The sequence below is a fragment of the Triturus cristatus genome, chromosome 11 (assembly GCF_964204655.1).
Source record: "Triturus cristatus chromosome 11, aTriCri1.1, whole genome shotgun sequence".
Lineage (NCBI taxonomy): Eukaryota > Metazoa > Chordata > Amphibia > Caudata > Salamandridae > Triturus > Triturus cristatus.
In genome coordinates this window covers 683692242-683710812 of record NC_140594.1, presented here as the reverse complement: position 1 = coordinate 683710812, position 18571 = coordinate 683692242, and the positions used below count along the sequence as shown (strand labels likewise).

Genomic DNA, 18571 nt, shown 5'->3' with positions numbered 1-18571 from the left:
GATGAAAGAAAGAAATAAGTCCAAATGTCAAAAAGAGAAAGAAGTAATAATATCAACAGAGGTTATGGGTGAATTGGTGGTATCCTGGGAAAAGTATTTTTTCAATCTGATTTTGCGGAAGAATGAGATGATATCAGTGTATAATTCGAATTTATTGGTATACGAATGAGGCACAAAAGACAAACCTTTAGACAGAAGACTCAAACAATTCGAGTCTAGAGGGTAAGATGATAGGTTGAAGATAGGGATGTTTTCTTCTATCTCCAATACTGTCGATTCCTGGTTTGTAGTACTTGTTGATTGTCTGGGGGTATGTAGGAATTCTGTTGTTGGTAAGTCTGTTGTTGGTAATTCCCTCTCGTTTGAGGTTGGAATCGGACACGTTGTCGTCCTCTGCGTGTCCCTCATTGGGCTAAAAAAGGCTGATATTGTGAATTATAGGGACGACTTGGCCTAGATGGATTCTGGAATTGGTCATCTTGATATCCATTGGAGTCTGTAGTATCGGAAAAGGTTCTAACCTGCGGTGTTCTATGGTTATAATCCTGAGAGTATTGGTTTTGTTGGTAATAGTTTTCTTCAAGGTAAGGATAGGTTTTAGTGATAGAATAGTATTGTAAATCCTTTCTTAATTTTTCCGTTTTGCGTTTAATTAAGTAATCAGAGAAAGATGCAAGTTCTTTTTCTGCAGTTTCAAGTTTTTTGCCTCCTCAATACTATTGGACTTTCTGCATCAATACATATCGTATTCCTTTGTAGCTCATAATTCATTTTATGTTTGAGTACTTTATGTGTTTTTGTCTGCTCTTATCTCAAACAGGAAGTATTCTTCATGCTTGCCAACTCTGGTTGGACCTCACGCATTTACTTAAAGTCTTGCTCAATTGTCGAAACAGTAAGATCCTTTCCTTTCTCCTCTCTCTTTTTCATCTGTCTTTTTCTTTCTTTTCTCTTTCTTTATGACTACTCTTGACATCTTCTGTCTTATTACTCTTTACATATCACTTCGACGTCTCTTCATCTACTCTCTATTTTTCAGATCACTGATCTAACTACATTCACCATAGCACTGTCCCCATCTATTATTACTTCTTTCTCTTTTTGACATTTGGACTTATTTCTTTCTTTCATCTGTTATTCTCACTATGGATTGGTTTGTGACAGCACTTTTTTGTTATTGGTATTATACTAGTGTGAAGGAGCACCACGTTTTTAAGAAAAAAGCATTTAGAAGATAAACAAAAAGAAAAAAACTATTTGAATAATAACCTAAAAAAAACTTGCTTTGTGCTTTACATTGTATATTTTGTATGTTTATAGGATTCAAAGATACTGTGGCTCTCCTGATGAAGACGCTTTACTAGCGTCGAAACGCGCGTTGAGAACATCTCGGTCTTCGCCACTCCTATTTATATTTTTTTGTATTTATACTCTGTTATTTGATTGATCATAGATGTGATTTGTTTCATGCTGTATAATGTACTGTCTATTTTATTAACTTCTGTCTGAATCATATTCTCAAATTACATATTCTTTCATTATCAATTCACCTTCATCATTGTGTTATTTGGATATAATAAATTTCATATATATTTTTTATAATATATTGTATGTTGTGTCTCCTTCAACAATATTTATGTCTTTTTATTGAATATTATAGTGTTTTGTATTTAGACTGTCTAGGTGTTTAAATTCACAATGTTATTTACCCTGCCCTAGGAGTACTGTTAGTCCCTGCAGGTGGTCCCTATTTTTTAACATTAACGCTGCGCTCTGCCACTTCTGAAGCGCAGAGCTTCACCGTATTGACAAGGATATGTGCAACCCTGCGTTTCCCCCTACGCCTGGGGCTAATTTAGCCACCTAGCACCAACACAGAAATTCTTGCACCATAGTGCAAGGGTGCCTGCGTTGCAGGGGAAGATTGTTTATGTGCAGGAAGGTGTCCCTCCCTGCACATGAACAATCTGAAATGGTGTTTTGTAACTTCTATGTGTGCTGCCTAATGCAGCACACACATTAAGCACGCATTGAAGTTGCAAAACGTCATTTTTTTAATGATTGTTAATGTTCCAGAAGGGACACCTTCCTGCACATAAACAATCAATGACCTTTTGCTGTTTCTATGTGTGTTGCACAATGCAGAACACATGGAAACAGCAAAAATGAGGAGAAATAAAAAATTCTCCTCATTTTGCCAGGGTATGACCAAGTTTTCCCAGGTCTTAATTTTGGCACTGCCCCATATTAATGCCACCCTTGTACAGATGAGGCAGTGTCAAATCAATGGGTGTAGCGATAGAACGCCCACCGCAACACCCATTGCCTTCATGCTAATTATAACGTGAAAGGGTGCCCTATTTACAAGGCAATGTTAAGACACATTAAGTGGGTTAACGCTGCCTTGTAAGTAGGGAGAAGCCCCTATCGCCACCACAACATCAGAAAAAGTGAAGCTATGGTGGTGGCAGGGGCTTGTAAATATGCCCCTATATTCATATCGCTATCATCTCAGTGTTCACAAGTAATAAGTAATTTTCTGTACTAGTAGCCAATTTATCCACTATTGTAGACAAGTTTCAAATTTTCAGGTAATTCAGTATCACACCTACAGGCGGGATTATAGCGCCAAAAATATCTCCCACTACTTCTGCTGTACTAACACCACACTTAGTTCTGGATTTCTCTTCCCATACAGGATTATCAAAATGTTCCACATGATCAATCTTCGGGAAAACTATGCCAAGAGAACAGGTACCATGCCATCTAGTGTGGAAATTTGAAATATACATTTGGTCCGCAAATAAAACAGACTCCAGGAATCATAGGATCATGTCCCTCGAGGAAACAAGAATTTTTCCCTCTCTTTTCATGGGTATGCTCACGATTGCTCTCCCTTAGGAACAGCGGATCTATGTAACTCTGATCAGCATGTATACACAACTTTCCTTTGTATTTCCAGTCTAAAACTAAGGCAGGTAAACTTATTTTTCCTGGTGTTCAATTTCTTTGCTAATCCACTTGTGATCTTTAAGATAGTTATCAGTTTCAGTTTTAGACTTTAGGTCTCTCTCCTTCAATCCTCTACAAATTCAAAAATATATTTTCCATATCTGAAATCAAACAAGTCAAATGATGTTTATGCACATACACTGTGTATAGTGACTTAAGGGATACAAAATATTTGCCTGCAATCGCTGCACCTTTAAAATAAGGATTCTTAATCAGGTGTTTGCTAAGGGGAGCTTGTGGGAGAACTACATCCAAATGTGAAAAAAAATATTGAAAACTACTTTCTTCATTAAATATACTTAGTAGGACACGACTAGAAATACCATATGTCAGATGGAGATGACGGTAATTCCCTCCGAAACAGAGGTGGGTAACTGAGTACAAACATAACTCCTATCTTTTATCATGTCTCTATACTCATAAAGCAATCTAAAAAAACAGTTGAAGTATAATCCCCTCTTGATACATCTCTGTGTAATTTCTTAACCCCACACAACTGCATTTTACTATCAGAAGAATGTGACATGGTAGGGGCAGCAGTAGACTTATATTCCACTGAGCTATCTGTAGCAGAAAATAGCCCTATACGCACTATGACTAGTACTACAACTAAAGCCATAGTGTGCCTATTATGATATATTTACTCCTACTAGTATTAAGATTGGCTTCTATTACATTGTTGGAATCTAAGCCTTGGGTAGAATGTAGCAGCTGCAGAGACTTCTTTGTCGAATTCCACCTATGCAAACAGCATAACCAATTTTCAAACGATATGCAACAAAATATGTACAGGAATCTTTGTGAGTTCTCCTTAGCTGTACTCTGTGTTCTTCTAAAAGACAACCAGAACCTGTTCTCCCTGTCATTTGCAAGAAAAGTATGTCCATTCATTGGATGAGTACCTCGAGCAGGATACTCCTACTAGCTTCATCTTCCTGAATGTTTTCTTTTCACCCCTTCACTCAGCTCTGAATCGTCTTTGTCTTCTGGGATAACTAGGAGATCACTTTCTCCTTGCGGGACCAGTCTCCCTCTCTTCTGCCTTCTCGGCTACAGTTCTTCTGCTGCCCATCGTGGTTCTCTAGCACTAGGCTCTTCGTCCGGGTATGAGTCTATCTCTGTACGACTGGTGCAGTTTGGGTTACTAAATCTCCCCCTGCTTCCACGGACAGAATGATTTCTCAGTCTCACGCACATACACACATCCCGCGCTGGTGGGGCCCATAACACCAACATTCACTCTCTCAAACTATCCGTGCCTACAGAGGGATATCAAATCCCAAACTACAGCTGTTCGCTTTGATAGAGGAAACCACTTCTATTGAATCACCCTAACAGTTCCTCCATCCGGAGGTCAATTGGATCATTTAGTTGTTTGTTTTTTTAGTTCAATGACGCCTTTAACTCTCAAATTAATCAATAAACATTTCAAGAAATAATCACCCGACACAGTAATTCAAATAATGATTTTCTTTATCTAATTTAAATGCAGGTTAAATCCTAATAATGCAATATTATCTTTTGTCATATTTACCTATTCTGGCTAATTGTCGTTTTCTAAGTCAGAACTGGTCCTCAGAAAATTCATCAGAGTTCTAAAGTCTCCGTCCTCTTCCGTCCATAAGGATCTCTGATCATCGATTCTCCGTCAAAAGCTCGGCACAAAGTGGTCTCTAGCGAAGAGCAGCAGCATAGAGTGTAAGACCCTTCCCTCTCTAGACTACTAATATTTATACTAAAATTTACATATAACAGTAACATTTTCTCAATTCCCAGGCAAATGATTGGCTAAATTCAAATGCATCTCAATACATTAGGAAACATTTTCAAATTTTCTCATGTGGAAGAAGTTTCACAGTAGATGTATGGGAAAGACTACTCCCAGGTCAAAATGTATCAGTTCGTTGGAAATAGGTTGAGTTTGGTAGTTCACTTTTCCCATTGGCAACAATTGCTTCACGTTCAGGGACATTGGCACCTCGCCCAGGGTAGTCTTCATGGGCATGGTCTGACAGGTCACACAAGGGACACGAACGAAGTCAGTGCAGGCGCCTTTCTCCATTGTTCAAATGATGAAGTCATGTACTTTCGTTAGGTTTCAGTCGGCGGCCATCTTTTGGTAGGCCAGAATAGTCAACTTTAAGCAAAGAAACACAAAATCGTAATTAATACATAGAAATGATTAAAACAATGTTATTCCCTTGCTAATACCCTTATGTGTATGTATTTATCTAGCCATATGCAACATTCAAAGCCGTTAATGCTGGTTTATTTAAGCGCAAATCACATTAACACTGCTCAAGCAACACTTATTGTTTTAATATGCATACAACTTAGTTCACTTATTAATTTTAGCCATGCAAATGCATTCCCACGTGTATTCTCTTGGTTAATTATGTTGATTTAGTACCTTCACATCAATCAATTAGTTATTAGAATTAATTATTAATCATTTTAATATAAACTTATATAAATGGATTGGGTATATAAAAAGAAAACATTTTACCCGCTCCACCGTTCCCCCCTTTGGTGATTTTATCACCACAAACAAAACCCACAAAAATCAATTTATTTCCCCTTTTACGGAAATTCGAGATGTTTTCTTGCTCAATTAAAATTCTGTTTCCTTTTCATCTTCTCTTTTGGTTTTGTCATACATACTTTCCTTCCACTCTTCCAATTTGTCATGATGCGCTCACGGTAAACACTGTCGGCATCTGGAATACGGCGCGACCAGGGAGTGTAGCGCTCCTTGCACGAACTACAGTTCCCTGCATGCATAGCGGCGTCACGTTCCACGTGATCAACGCGACGCACAAACCCGGATATAGGAGTTCTTTGCGGATGCAGCGGGGCCATTGATTGAAGTTCCGGATGGCGTTTGGACCCTGCTGCCTCTGGAGAGCATTCCGTGGGCGAAGTCGTCCCTGCGCTGAGCGGTACAGTGAGTACTCGTTGCTGTGGCTTAGTCGGAAGGAGGAGAGCAGGCTTTACCGAGGGTCCCTCTGTTGGAGAGACTGCAGCCCCCGCGTCTCATGCAGAGGGGCTGTAACGAGCCTTCTCCTCTTTTGCTGATTCCCGGGTCCGGTTCTGCCGGTGTTCTTGTTTCCGGTTTCTCCATTGGTGAGATCGCTGTTAGGCATCTCGTGCGGAGAAACAGCTACTTGCAAAAAACATGCGTGTGCTAGAGCGACTAGTTCGCTCCATATTTTCCTTTTCCGATAACGCCCCTCTGTTGGTGAGATAGCCGGCTGACGTCTCGTGCAGAGGTGCGTGTTGAAACCTTCCTTTGCATGCTTATGAGTACTTTCTTTGTGAGTGAGCCAGTACTTTAAAGGCTCTGGCAGGGAAAGCCTACTTACGTAAGAGAGACATATGGTTCCTAAAACTAAAGTGTTCAAGCTTTCAAGGTCCCATGATGGGAACCTCCAAATAACCTTGGATGTTGTCACAAATAAATAGTGTGTCAAAGCTAGACACTGATTGCCTCAAGAACCCGACCTAATTCCATGGTATTGAGAAGTATCATTATGCCAATGAAGAAAATGCATGTCTGGTAATCAGACTCAGTTTTACGTTGTTCGTTGTGTTTATTCTTTTACTAGGAGAGAGGGTCATGAGAGGGTGTGGCGATAGCCGATCGTCTGCGCATCTTTACTAGCCGTCCTCACTCAGGGGTATGTGTCATGAGAAGAGAGCTGTGGCAATTCGTAGTCTGACCTAAACTGTATATAGGAGCTATATTTACTGTATATCTTCTCTTCTGTTTCCTAGCAGTTGGGTCGGACGTGTGCACTCACCCTCGTCTCTCTTCATGTCTCTGCCTTCCGCCTTTTCTTTCAGGTAGGGAGAGGGGTCCCCAAAACAGAGGAGCTAGAGTTAGACGGGAAAGGCGGGTGTGGTGGCTGGGCAGTTGGGATTAATTATTGTTCTTGTGTTTCCTCAGATCTCCCTCCCTGCAGTTCCCATCCTTTCCTTCCCCCACTTAACTATCCCACCAGTCCAAGTTTATTGCTCTTCAGACTTGGGGCAGTTTAGAGGTGGACCCCTAAGAGCATCGGTACAATCCCGAGGACTTTGTCTGGCAGAACCTGACAGAATCAACGGCCCACGAATTTACTCGTCCTCTTGATTGTGACGATAGCAGGGATGGCCACCTTGGATGATGTGATGGCCGCTTTGGCTCAAGTACAATTGGAGCTCACGGCGTCTCGTCAAGAGACCGCTGCTCTTCAGGCCAGAGTAGAAAGGCTGCAAAGGAATCCCTTTGATGCCGGTGCTACGTCAACCCCTCCACCGATACCAGTGGTGGTAGAAATCCCGTTTCAGATACCCCTAGCCCCTCCTGAACGTTTTCATGGAGACAATAAGAAAGTTCAGGTGTTTATGACACAGGCCTTGCTCCATTTCAATTGCAAGCCGAAGCTCTTTTCGACCAACCAGGCTAGAGTAGCTTTCGTGATATCGTATTTAGCTGGGGAGGCAGCGCAGTGGGCAGTTCAGTAAAAAGAGACCCTCCATCTTCGGGAATACTTAGACAAGCTCCTACAATTGGGGTTCATACGCCCGTCCAGATCACCTGCCGCATCGCCGCTCTTCTTCATTCCTAAAGCCAATGGAGAATTGAGGTGTTGCATCGACTACCGCGCGTTGAATGCAATAACAGTGAAAAACCAATATCCACTCCCGCTGATTCCGGTCCTGTTGGAGCAGATTAAATCGGCGGTCATCTATACAAAACTGGATCTTCGCGGGGCATACCATCTGGTTCGAATGAGAAGCGGCGATGAATGGAAGACGGCATTCAAGACGTGGTACGGTCTCTTCGAGTACTTGGTGATGCCCTTCGGGCTGTGTAATGCCCCCGCCGCTTTTCAGTTCTTCCTAAACGACGTTCTGAGAGACTTTCTGGACCACTTTGTTGTGGTATACATAGATGATATCCTGATTTATTCGGCTCAGGAAGAAGACCATAGGGGCCACGTAAGCTGCGTTTTACAAGCCCTACAAGAACATCATCTATTCTGTAAGATCACCAAGTGTGAATTTCATGTGACGTCCGTGGAATTTCTGGGGGTCATTCTAACCCCCTTGGGTCAAATTATGGCAGAACGGAAAATAAAAGCGATCCTCGAATGGCCCCAACCGCAGAACGTGAAAGACATCCAAAGCTTCCTGGGGTTCGCCAACTTCTACAGGCGTTTCATTGGTGGGTTCTCGGACAAGGTGGCACCCCTTACTCGGTTGACTCGGAAGAAAAACCCGTTTTTATGGTCCCCCGAAGCACAGACAGCCTTCGACACTCTGAAGCAAGCATTCACCTCTGCACCCGTCCTGGTACACGCGAACCCGGAGATCCCGTTTATCGTAGAAGCGGACGCCTCCGACATAGCGGTAAGGGCTGTTCTCTCCCAAAGGCATGCTACAACCGGACAACTGCATCCCATCGCTTTTATGTCCAGGAAGCTCAACCCTGCAGAGCTTAACTATACGATAGCGGAGAAGGAACTCCTAGCTATCAAGGACTCTTTTCTGGAGTGGAGACACTGGTTAATGGGGGCCGCTCACCCAGCTACTGTGTATTCTGACCACCGCAATCTTCAGTACATGCGTGCTGCTCGGCACCTCACCCCCAGACAACTCCGGTGGATGTTGTTTTTTGCAGAATTTCGGTTTATCATCACCTTTCGTCCCGGTACAGAAAACAGGAAGGCAGATGCCTTGTCACGACAGGGGACATCAACTCAACAAACCCCGGGGGATGACAGAGCCATCATCGAACCTAGCCGAGTGGTATGCACCCTTCAAACAGAAGAGTTCTTAAGGAAAACCCGACAGCAAATACACTCCTTTGCTTGGAAAACGTGGTTAAAACACCACCCCGAATGGCAGTTACGACAAGGCCTCCCTATGAGAAGTCGCCAGTTGTTGGTTCCCTCGCAGAAACTACGGAGGGTGGTGTTCTCCTGGTGTCATGAACTGCCATGTGCAGGCCATGTCGAGGCCAAAAGACACTTGACAAGGTGTTGCGCCAATTCTGGTGGCCCACAGTTCGTCCCGATGTCCTGACCTGGGTACGGGAATGTCTCGTCTGTGCGCAGATGAAATCCGACCACAGAGCCGCACAGGGACTTCTCCAGCCGCTGCCCACACCCGAAGTCCCTTGGGAGAGTGTATCGGTGGACTTCATAGTGGGTCTACCCAAAGATCAGGGTTGTACCGCTATCATGGTGGTGGTGGACTATCTCTCCAAGATGGGTCATTTCATCGCTTGCCCTCAGGTTCCAACCGCGAGCCAGATGGCAAAACTGTTTTTGCAGCATGTGGTTCGACTGCATGGCCTTCCGAAGGTCATAGTTTCTGACAGGGGTACCCAGTTCACCGCTCGATTCTGGAGATCCTGGTGCTCTGCGTTAAAGATCGAGTCTTCCCTTTCAACCAGTTTCCATCCCCAAACCGATGGCCAAACGGAACGGTTAAATCAAACATTAAAGCAGTACTTGCGTTGCTACATCGATAGCAATACAGAGGCCTGGGTGGACTGGCTATGGGTGGCGGAGATAGCGTATAACAGCTCCAAACACGCATCCACACTACATACCCCTTATTACTGCCCTTATGGGTTTCATCCTCGGGTCACACCCTTGATTCTTCCCAGTCACACCTCAACCCTTCCGAATCTACAACAACGCTTATCCCACATTCGCTCTTCTTTGACAGAAGCACGGAACAACTTGCTTCAGGCCAAACAAAAGTACAAGGCTCAGGCGGATAAGCATCGCAGACCAGGTCCCGTATACAAGAAAGGGGAGAGGGTGTGGTTGTCTACAAAACACATTCACTTTAAAAAACACAGCGTGTTCAATCCTAAATATATAGGGCCATACCCTGTGATTAAACACATCAACCCAGTAGCGGTGAAACTAAAACTGCCAGATCACCTCCGTATACATCCGGTATTTCATGTATCCCTCTTGAAGCCTTCGCACTGCCCAGTGAGGAAGCCGCCCTTACCTATCTGGGTCCAGCAAGACCGAGAATACGAGGTAAAGGGGATCTTGGACTCTAAATGGGTAAGGAGAAAGCTATGGTACCTCCTGTCTTGGAAAGGTTACGGCCCGGAGGAAAACTCTTGGGAACCTGCAGAAGCAGTACATGCTGAGCGTTTGGTCTCTGCCTTCTTTAAACGTAATCCATCCAAACCAGGTGCCGATCAGTGTCTTCCAAAAGGGAGACGTACTGTCATGATGCGCTCACGGTAAACACTGTCGGCATCTGGAATACGGCGCGACCAGGGAGTGTAGCGCTCCTTGCACGAACTACAGTTCCCTGCATGCATAGCGGCGTCACGTTCCACGTGATCAACGCGACGCACAAACCCGGATATAGGAGTTCTTTGCGGATGCAGCGGGGCCGTTGATTGAAGTTCCGGATGGCGTTTGGACCCTGCTGCCTCTGGAGAGCATTCCGTGGGTGAAGTCGTCCCTGCGCTGAGCGGTACAGTGAGTACTCGTTGCTGTGGCTTAGTCGGAAGGAGGAGAGCAGGCTTTACCGAGGGTCCCTCTGTTGGAGAGACTGCAGCCCCCGCGTCTCATGCAGAGGGGCTGTAACGAGCCTTCTCCTCTTTTGCTGATTCCCGGGTCCGGTTCTGCCGGTGTTCTTGTTTACGGTTTCTCCGTTGGTGAGATCGCTGTTAGGCATCTCGTGCGGAGAAACAGCTACTTGCAAAAAACATGTCTGTGCTAGAGCGACTAGTTCGCTCCATATTTTCCTTTTCCGATAACGCCCCTCTGTTGGTGAGATAGCCGGCTGGCATCTCGTGCAGACGTGCGTGTTGAAACCTTCCTTTGCATGCTTACGAGTACTTTCTTTGTGAGTGAGCCAGTACTTTAAAGGCTCTGGCAGGGAAAGCCTACTTACGTAAGAGAGACATATGGTTCCTAAAACTAAAGTGTTCAAGCTTTCAAGGTCCCAGGATGGGAACCTCCAAATAACCTTGGATGTTGTCACAAATAAACAGTGTGTCAAAGCTAGACACTGATTGCCTCAAGAACCCGACCTAATTCCATGGTATTGAGAAGTATCATTATGCCAATGAAGAAAATGCATGTCTGGTAATCAGACTCAGTTTTACGTTGTTCGTTGTGTTTATTCTTTTACTAGGAGAGAAGGTCATGAGAGGGTGTGGCGATAGCCGATCGTCTGCGCATCTTTACTAGCCGTCCTCACTCAGGGGTATGTGTCATGAGAAGAGAGCTGTGGCAATTCGTAGTCTGACCTAAACTGTATATAGGAGCTATATTTACTGTATATCTTCTCTTCTGTTTCCTAGCAGTTGGGTCGGACGTGTGCACTCACCCTCGTCTCTCTTCCAGTCTCTGCCTTCCGCCTTTTCTTTCAGGTAGGGAGAGGGGTCCCCAAAACAGAGGAGCTAGAGTTAGACGGGAAAGGCGGGTGTGGTGGCTGGGCAGTTGGGATTAATTATTGTTCTTGTGTTTCCTCAGATCTCCCTCCCTGCAGTTCCCATCCTTTCCTTCCCCCACTTAACTATCCCACCAGTCCGAGTTTATTGCTCTTCGGACTTGGGGCAGTTTAGAGGTGGACCCCTAAGAGCATCGGCACAATCCCGAGGACTTTGTCTGGCAGAACCTGACAGAATTCTATTTCATTAAGATCTCTTTCTGGTTTCTTTTCCTTCTTTTTATAAATCTCTCGTTTAACCTTCTTTTTATTTCTTCTATGTCTACAACACATACATCCTAATCTAAGTATTAATAATATGAAAATTACACATGTTAATGGAAATAATATTTTCCCTATTATAGTACTACCTAATTTACCTAAGAAAGCTTTAATAGCAGCCATCTTATTACTAATTCTAGTCCAGATACTTTCAACCTCCAGTGGTTTTATTTCATCATGCAATTCTGTAATATTCTTAATATAGACTTTTAGATCTTTGCTTTCATCAGGAATGTAAGTGCAACAATGTTGAACTTTCAGCATTCTACAGACTCCACCCTCTTTTGCCAATAAGATATCAAGGGCAAGTCGATTTTGCATAATCATAGCACGCATGGCAGCCAGTTCAGTGTTTACCAAAAGAAAGCCTCCAGCAGTGCTTGTTGACAAGCGATCCACTATGGTTGACAACTTCCGAATATTATTTGCATTCAAAGATATTCCCACTGCTGGGATCAAGGCTCCAAAAATATCACCTACAATTTCTAACCAGGTTTCTCTCCTGCTACGCATAAGTAGGTTATTTGGTCCACTATCTTCTACTCGATCTATGTGAAAGATCTTTGGAAAGACCAGGCCAACATAACATGTGCCATACCAATGGTCGGGCAACCTGTAATAAGCCTTGTTTCCACAAATATAATACAGTCCAGGGAAAACTGGATCTTCTCCGCCTCTAAATCCCCATCCAGATGCAATAAAATATGTATCATGACACTCACTTGTCCCTATATAATAATAATCATATTGGGATCTTTCTCTCATAATGCATAATTTGCCTTTCTGTGGTGAATCTATAGCTATTGTTGGTCTAGCATCACCCTTTGTCTCCTTTTTCCCCATCTATTTCCCAAATGTTTTCCCCTTCTTTATGTCCTTCTGCATTCTTGTGTATTTTCAATCTCCTCTCTTCAACCATATCCAAAATTGTTTTCTCTTCTGTCTTCAAACTGCAAGTTAAATTGTTCTTAAAAATATAATCTAAAGTTAGTTCTTTAGTTTCTATAACAATTTCACCTAATACATTAGCAGCTTTAGATGGATTCAATTCATTATTCATGGGCAATTGTCCAAGAATATTATCTATATTAGACAAATTATATTCTAATTTTTCTACTTGATAAAATATACTAGTTAAAAAGCTACATGTTATTCCATAAGTTGCTGAAAGGTGATGATAAGTCACCCCTTCTGAAACAGAGGTTGGTAACTGCATGCATACATAGCAATCCCTTACATCTATTGTTTTTACATATTAGTACAATAATTTTGAAAAAACATTGCTAGAAAAATCAGTTATTGACCTATCCTTGTGCATATGCTCAGTGCTTGTTCTAAATGGAACTACCTTTGGTGAACTCTTCACTATGTTAGTCATATTCTCTGTATGTCCCTTTAGTGTTTCTAAAGTTACTTTGAAAGAGATCAAAAGAGCGAGTACGCTCCAAAGAAGCATTAATAGTCCTGTACAACAACAACATGTCTTGCACCATCTTCTCATAAAGGTACATCTACTCTTATTATCATCTATGTTAGCCATCTTGTTAAATCTGACCGTGTCTTTTGACTTAGCCTCTTCTACTCCGCCTCTTGTAGCTTTCCTACAAGAGCTAAGACCTTATCAGGTGTCTTTATATTTCTACAAGGACCTGTTTGAAATTACTCCGCTTGGCCTCTCGTTGTTTTTCACTTTTTTCTCGTCATCCACATACAGAATTTCCTGATCTTCCGCTTCTTCTCCGATATCGGATAGGATAACTCTCAGGATTTCCTCTGTTTCTTCTTCCTTTACCACTTTCAGTAAAGTCTCCTCTGGATTTCCTTGACTATCTACCTCTTCTCCTTGTTCAGGCAGTGCCACGTACGTCCATTCAGGTGACTTATACTTCTGGTTTGGTTTTCTCGATCGTTTGTTTGCTTCAGACACTTATGTCTCTCCCTCTTTCTCTTTGTGCTGACTGGTTACTTCATTCACTTGTTCAGCTTCTGAGGGTTTGACTCGTGTCAATCAATATCTCAGTCTCTTAATTTTGTTTGGCCAAAGATCTCCTTTAGCATTCCTTCTTGTTTTGCCGTCTTTACTGTTTCTTTCCTCAATCCAAGTTCTCTTTCTTAGAACTCGACCCTCTGGTATTTCAGTTTCACTGTCTTCAGATTCTGTCTCGTTTGGTTTTTCTTTTTCAACAGTCTCTTTTTCCACCTCTTGTGTTGGCCCTACTTCTGTCCCTCCTCGGGTCTCCGGCACGCAATTTTCCTGCTGTCTACTTGTCGCTTCACCTAGCTGGGTGTTGCAGTTCCCTACACCTCCTCAGGGTTTTTCCGCAATCTGTCCCTCTCTCTCTGTGACTGTCCCTTCTTCTCCTTCCAATATTTTCTCAGGTGGAGCTTCTTCTACTCTCTCATTTGGTGTAAATGTTACTTCTGACTGGACATTCTTTTCTTTTCTTCTTTCTGTGCTCACCACCAGAATCTGAACCATCTGAAATCTGCAATCTTTTCCTCAGAATTTCTTCTCTTGGAGTCTGGACTACTCTTGTCTCCTTTTCCCCCCTTTCAGGATTTTCTTTTGACTTTATATTCTCATCACCTGAATCATCACTTGATCCTGATTCATCGAAATATTCTTTCCCAATACTGTCCGCTGGATTTGGAACTCTTAAGTGTGACTTGCATGTATCCAATTTTTCAATCCAGCACACTTCACAGCAGTTGTTGTGGTCAAGATGACTTGCCTTGGCCTTTCCCACCTTGGAACCAAGCAATTTCTTCTTCTGTTGACTTATATTCTCACCCAGTCCCCTGGGCTCAAATCATGGGCTGGTTTCTTTTCAAGTGTGGTGGCATCCGCTCCAACCTGGTGAAACACAGAATGGACTGCGTCAGCCAGGCCTTTACAGTAATTCAAAATCATGTCATCAGTTATAGTCATCAGCTTGTTGACTGGTACAAACACGTGTCTCATAGCGCGTCCCATGATGATTTCGTGGGGACTCAAACCTGTAGTTCTGTCTGGAGTAGACATAATGGTCATCAAAACTAGAGGCAAGACATCAGGCCATTTCATTCCTGTGGCTAAACACATCTTCCCTATTCTGTTTTTGATGGTACCATTCATTTGCTTGACCACACCAGAAGCCTCTGGTCGGTAGGCACAATGCAGTTTTTGTTGTTCACCCAATGCTTCACAAATCAATTTCATGATCTCATTGTAAAAGTGTACTCCTCTGTCTGATTCTATTGTTATTGGGAACCCGTACCTTGGGATGAATTCCCTCAACAAGAGCTTGGCCACTGTGATTCCATCATTTCTGCTGGTTGGGTATGCTTCCACCCACCTAGAGAACAGACAAACTACCACCAAAACATACCTCAGCTTGTTATAAGGGGGCATTTCAATGAAATCTACTTGCATTCTGGTGAAAAGTCCTCCCTCCCTGCCTATGGTGCCTAGACTCACCACAGTTTTCCTTCCAGGATTGTACTGCTGACATATCAGGCATCTTTGACAGAAACTTTCCGCTATCAACCTGAATTTTGCATTGTACCAGGTCTGCTTAAAAGCCCTTATCATGGCATCCCTTCCCAGATGTCCTTGGCCATGATACATCCGTGCCATGGTTGACATCATGCTATCAGGCATTACTGGTCTTCCATCCCGATAGACCCACACATGATCTTTCTCCCTGGGTGCACATCCTGCTTTTACCCACTGCTTCATTTCTTCATCCCCTGCTTCATCCTCCAACTGCCTCACTTCATCCCATGTTCCCACAACGTTAGTAAACATTAAGGAGCAAGAAGACATTTCCCTTTCCTTTGACCGATTAATGGAATACTGGTTTCAGGCACAATACTGAGCCATGTCATTTGCAAAGCGATTCCGTGTAGTGATGTAATCACTTCCTTGACCATGAGCAGCACACTTTACCACAGCCAGCTCTTTGGGCATTTGTATTGCCTCAAGCAATTTTCCAACCACTTCTGCATTCCTTATGGGAGTTCCACTTGAGGTCAGGAAACACCTTTGTAGCCATAATTGGCCAAAGTTGTGGACAACTCCGAAGCCATCCTGGCTATCAGTCATCACAGTCACTCTCACATTTCTCCCAATTTTGCATGCTTTTGTCAATGCCACTATTTCTGCTACTTGAGCGGATTTAACTCCTTTCAAAAGTGATGCTTCTATAACTGCTGAAACTGTGCATACTGCATATGCTGCACTCAACACTCCTTCATCTGTTCTCAGACAAGATCCATCCACAAAAAACACATAATCACTTTCTGGCAATGGCAGATCTCTTATGTCAGGTCGAGGTTTCGTGCAGTAATCAAGCACATCCAGACAATCATGATCAACATCCTCTCTTACCTCCACTCTCTCTGCATCAGGCAAAAGTGTAGCTGGATTCACATTCACACATCTTTCCAGACTCACATTGGTTGCACCTAGAATGACCTTCTCATACTTAGTCAGTCGACTATGTGACATGAACAGTGTTCGACTCCTTGTTAAAAGGATCGCCACACTGTGAGGTACAAACACTCTTACTGGATACCCCATCACGATTCCCTCACTCTGCTCTAGGCTTCGGCATGTAGCAGCTACTGCTTTCAGACATCCTGGCAGACCTATCGCCACTGGATCTAACATTGACGAGAAATATGCCACTGGTCTCCTTTGCCTTCCATGTTTCTGTATTAACACTGAGAGTGCACAACCATTTCTCTCACTGCAGTATAGTTCAAATTCTTTTTCATAGTCTGGCATTCCCAGAGCTGGGGCTTCACAAAGACTGTTCTTCAGCTGTCTGAATGCTGCCAATTCTTCTTTGTTCAGTTCGAGGGGGTCTTTAACCTCACTTTTCGTCAATTTTACCAATGGTTTGGCAATCAGGGAATAGTTACTTATCCACTGACGACAGTAACCAACCATTCCTAGGAACATTCTCACCTCTCTTTGGGTCATTGGAGCTCTCATTCCTCTAATGATTCTGATCCTGTCTATGGTTACTTTTCTCAGCCCTTTTTCGATAGTATGACCCAAATATTGTACTTCTTTTTTACAGTATTGCAATTTTGTCAGGGATACCTTCAGTCCTCCATCTGCCAAATGATTCAGCAAAGCTATGGTGTCTGTTTCACAGGCCTCATGTGTCTTTGACGCCACTAATAGGTCGTCAATATCTTGGACCAAAACTGAATTCTCAGGCATGGTAAGACTTTCCAGAGATTTCTTTAGCAACTGATTGAAAATGGAGGGGCTCTCTGTGTACCCCTGTGGGATTCGGCACCATGCCAAAATACGCTGTCCAAACCGAAATGCAAAGATCGGCTGGCTGTCATGATGCAACGGAATGGAAAAGAAGACATGACACAAATCAATTACTGTGTACCATTCTGCATCATGAGGAATCTGATACAAAATTACTGATGGATTTGGAACAATGGGACAACATGACACAACAATCTTGTTAATCTTTCTCAAATCTTGCACAATCCTGAACTTCCCACTCGGCTTTTTCAGTCCCATTATAGGCGAGTTACATGGACTGCTCAATATTTCTCTTAACACTCCTTGCTGGATCATTTTCTCAATTAAAGGTGTTACTCCTGCAATTATTTCGGGTGTCAGTCTGTATTGTGGAATGTTTGGGAAAACTGCTCCCTCCTTGACAGTGATTTTCACTGGGTCTACATTTCTCATCAGGCCTACATCTTCTCCAGTGAAATTCCAGACTGCTGCCTTCACTGTCTGTTTCAATTCTGGGGGCAATTCATCTGGATTGAATATGGCATAGGTTCCAGTAACTTCACTCTCTCTGTTAGCTATGGTCATTTTATACAGAACATCCTCATCTGGTGTTTCAAAGGCTATTCCGTCGGGTGTACAGAATATGGTGCAATTCATTTTGCACAACAAATCTCTACCTAGCAAATTCACAGGACTGGTGTCACACACCACAAATCGGTGCATGTCTGAAAATTTCCCTATTCTGACCTTTGCCGGTTCAGTAAGGTACGTTCTAATCTGGGTGTTTGATACACCAACTACTTGGATTGTTTCATCCGAAAGAGGAAGATTTTTCACGTCTGCTGATCTGACAGTAGATCGCGTAGCTCCAGTGTCTACTAGAAAAGTAATATTTTCATCATTAATTTTCCCATCTACAAATGGTCCTGTCTGATCTATTTCTAGAGATGCGCCAAGTACGCACCCTGCTTCCTCTTTTCGGCACCGTCAATAAATCTCCTCTGACTCACTCTCGTCATTTTGCAGCCAATATTGTGACACAGCGTTCGCGCGTTGCGGTTTGTTTACCTGTTCTTCATTGTAGAATCCCGTCTCTTTACTATATCTTTGGGTGTTCCGGCTCTGCGGTAGGGGCGGTTTTGGCACCTGATTCTGTGGATTAACAGCCTTCTGCTGTTGCGGCGGTGGGCCACTCCCCTCACACTGCACCTGTGGATTTATTGATGGATTTTCATTGTTAGTACTTGGTGGATATTTACACTCGGATTTCCAGTGCCCTAACCTTCCGCAATTGTGGCATGGAAACTTCTTTTTAGCTTCTTCTATATTACCTTCCCCTTTCCTGGGCCAAATCTCAGTTTAATGCCTGGATTATTAGCTTGTTCAACCAGCTGAGCTTCCTGTCTCTCTGCAACTTTCACTTGAGCCCACATTGCCTTTTCTTTTAGTTTTCGCTGCTTTGCCTCAATCTCATCGCTAAAGTATTTAGCATGCCTTAGGATCTCATCTATTTTCTTGCTCTGCCAGTCCACGGTGTGCTGCTTAATCATTTCCCCAATCTCGGGG

At 43.2% G+C, this 18571-nt stretch overlaps 1 long non-coding RNA gene across 1 annotated transcript in view; it reads right to left on the bottom strand.

The window, feature by feature from the left end:
• Positions 1-4661: 4661 nt before the first annotated feature.
• The window catches only part of LOC146785322 (uncharacterized), an 85840-nt gene continuing 71930 nt past the window's right edge, over positions 4662-18571 (bottom strand). The window contains exon 6 of the long non-coding RNA XR_014970963.1: positions 4662-5149. This is a non-coding gene — a long non-coding RNA (uncharacterized LOC146785322). The remainder of the gene's footprint in view (positions 5150-18571) is intronic.